We start from the raw sequence: 3,427 nt of genomic DNA on the forward strand, positions 1-3,427 counted from the left end.
GATCTGCCTGCATAGCAGTATAGCAGTTTTCTGTGCTGGACCTGGAAGGCAGGTGAGAGGTGTGTGTGGGTGTGTGTGTGTGTGGAGTGGGAAGGAGAGGAACCTCTCCTTCTCCCCCTTCTTGTTCCTCTCTAGCATTTCCTTGGGACTGAAAAACTTTGCAAGTTAGGAACAAATTTTTAATTTAGTTTCCAAGAAGCATTGTTATTCAAAATACGTTCAGTACGTCTATATAGACTGTATAATGGGTTTATATGCTAATGGCTTATTTACCTAATGTGCCCAGAACATTTTACATTAAAGCTGTACTGTTTTACATTAATACTGCATGCTTTACTATGTGAATTGAATAAAAGATGTCATGAGCACTGTAATTCTTGGTGTTGCCTCAGATGTGGAATTGGCACAGGAGGAATTGGGGAAACCTTCCCTTCTTTTTGATAACTGTATAAAAGTTTTATAAGATTTAAATGTGAATTTATTAAAACAAAGTCTGTCTTCCCCTCCCTGATAGGTTTATTATCATTCTGGTGTCGGCATCGACACAGTTGATGGAAAAGGCTTTCAGCCTCTCTCTGGAGGTGATTCTTCTATTCAGTATTGCATAGGTCAACATAATTTGATGGTCTGCTACAGACAGGAGACATAATTAAGCAACAAAGCAAGCTTGGTTTCTTTGCATTATAATGTCCTTAACTTTTTTAAAATTAAATATGCTGGTTTTATTATACCAGAATGAATGTTGTTGTTCTAAATGGACACCCAGTAGCATTTATTAAAATGGGCAAGTTGCATCTACTGATGGATCAAGAATAAGACATCTATAAAATTCCTTTTCGCTCACTGGATTAGACAGAAATAAAAATTTTATTAATAAAAAAAAAAGTCAGTAAAAATTGTATTTCTGTGGACAACTTGGGCATCTCAGCATGCTTGTTGTTTTGTGTATATATGTAGTTGGTAATAGAGCTTGGTATACATGTGTGAACAAAAGTAATTGCTATTACCATAAACACAAGACCTCAGATGCTGCTAAAAAGAGTAGAATTAGAAATCTGCCTGTTTGATTGTGCTGTTTTCAAGGGAGCAATATGTTATTTAATGCCCCAGGAAAACTTAGAACTGAATGCCAGAAACCTTTTTTTTCAAAGGTTAAAGAGCCAACTTGTTTTTGGATATGAATTGCTTCTTTCTCTTACCAGTTATGTGTAATCTAAAGGATTAATTTAGTTAACCCATTGGGTGCGAGGGGAGGAAAGGGCAGGGGAGAAAGTTGGGTCAGGAATTGGGGGGAGGGGGAATTGTGTCTCTTTTTTCTTTGTTTTTTCCAGTCTCTGCTCAGATTTTCAAAATGTTAATAATACAGGTACATATGCAATTGCTATATCTTGGGACTATATTTTTATTTTTATTCTGCATGGTTGGATGTCGTAGTCCCTGAACCTTAGAAATACAAATTTTGAGATTTATGTTTCACAATAATTTGGGCTTTTTGACGGGGAGTAGATTTTTTACTTATTGTAACACAATGCCTTGTCTAAACCTAGCTGGACACAATCCTGTCTATGTTATATCAGTTTGTTTTTAACAGCACAGATTGTATGTTTTGGTTTTGGTTTTTTGTTTTTTGGGTTCTTTTCATGGATGTAAAAGTGTTTAATTTTAGTGACTGAATTCAGCAAATGAACACAGCTTAGAGAGGCAAATGAAATAGGTGGGGCAGAATTCATGACAGAAGTGACATATGCTGTGGGTCCTTTAATCTTGCAGGTTCCCCCATGTGTGCCCCCGCTGCTGATTTGGTAGAAGGGCCCCACTTGTAGCTCACTCCTGATTGGCAAGGAGGCGAAAACTGTGGTTTTAAATATGGTGCTGTCTTGGTGCTGATTAGCCGAAGGGCCCCAGCGGCCCTGCTGCTTGCTGCAGACTGGCAGGAAGGCAAGAACAACACCATGCCTAAAACCATGTTTCTCATTTCCCTGCTTATTTGGGAGTAAGCTGTAAGTGGGGTCCCTCAGATATGGAATTGGCATATCTGAAGGTGGGGCAGGGCATGCAGGGTAACTTGCAAAGTTAAAGGAGCCGCAGCACACTCCACTTGGGCCATCAGTTCGGAAGGGACCTAGAAATAGAGTTTAGGTTGATGTTCCTTTTCATGCCCCTTCATTCCCACCTCACAAACTCATAAACAGGGATCCTGGTATAAGGATTTAAGAAAAAAATCCCAAATGTATATCCAAAAATTTACAATTTTTATTTATTTCATCTTTTAGTTGGAGAAAACCAGAATCCCTGCTCATAAGAACTGCCATTTACTGGGTCACATTGTAGGTCCCTGTTGCCTGATACCCTGTGAGGCACAGGATATGTGCAGCTGTTACACTTCGATTGCCCTGACTTGAGTTATGTTGGTCTAAGTGCCAAACTATGTATGTTCAAGGAGGCTAAATCAGGCAAAAGTGGCCAGCTGCATTTAGCTTAGTGCACCTCCTCATGAGTTAGCCCAGTCTACCAAACATGTACACCCCAGGGCTGGAAAAGTCCAGCTGTTGGTCCCATCCCCAAAGCTGCCCCTCTTCCTACTCCGGAGCTATTTTTAGCCCTCTGACAGCTCCTCCCCCCCCCCCAGCCCCCTGCAATCCTGCCAAATCTCCCCTGTAGACACAGTAGCACCATTTCTGGCCCCCCCTCCCACCCCAACCCTAACTTAAATTGTATTCCCAATGCAACTCTTGGAACTAGCAAATGGGTGCAGGGACCCTATCTGATCGTGCTTAAGGTAAGCTGTGTGACTATAGAGCGGGTCCTGGGAACATCTATACATGCCCACAAAGATGGAATAGATACTAAAAGGGAGAGTGAACACGGTTGTTGGCCTTAAAAATTCTCCCCAGTTGCAGTCCCCAGCATTTAAGGTCTAGGAAGTTCTGATTCAAAGGCTGTACCTGAAACTCCCATTCTAAATAACTACTGAGGCACCTTTTCCTCCAAAGATCTGTCCAATTCCTTCTTGAATCTGGGTACACCAAGGGTGGGTGAGATGTGGCCCGCCAAGCCATTCTATCCGGCGTGTGAGGCCCCTAAAAAATTTAGAAAATTAGTATTAATCTGCCCTGGGCTGCCTGTCATGTGGCCCTTGATGGCTTGTCAAAACTCAGTAAGTGGCCCTTCACCCAAAATAATTGCTCGCCCCTGGGCTAAACCATCAGCTTCCCCAACAACATCTTGTGGCAATGAGTTCCACACTTCAACTATATGACATGTGTGGGGCATCATTTGGGGGCAGGAGGGAAGGGGTTCCAATGATACTCTGCAACTCTTCCACTTTCTGGTCCAAGAGTATCTCATATTTGCATTTGGACACTTCACCATGCAATAAAACAGGAACCAGTTTGTGCCATACTAAATTATCAAGCCGGACACTCTG

This window comes from Crocodylus porosus, unplaced genomic scaffold, assembly GCF_001723895.1.
Source record: "Crocodylus porosus isolate Cpor-Errol unplaced genomic scaffold, CroPor_comp1, whole genome shotgun sequence".
NCBI lineage: Eukaryota > Metazoa > Chordata > Crocodylia > Crocodylidae > Crocodylus > Crocodylus porosus.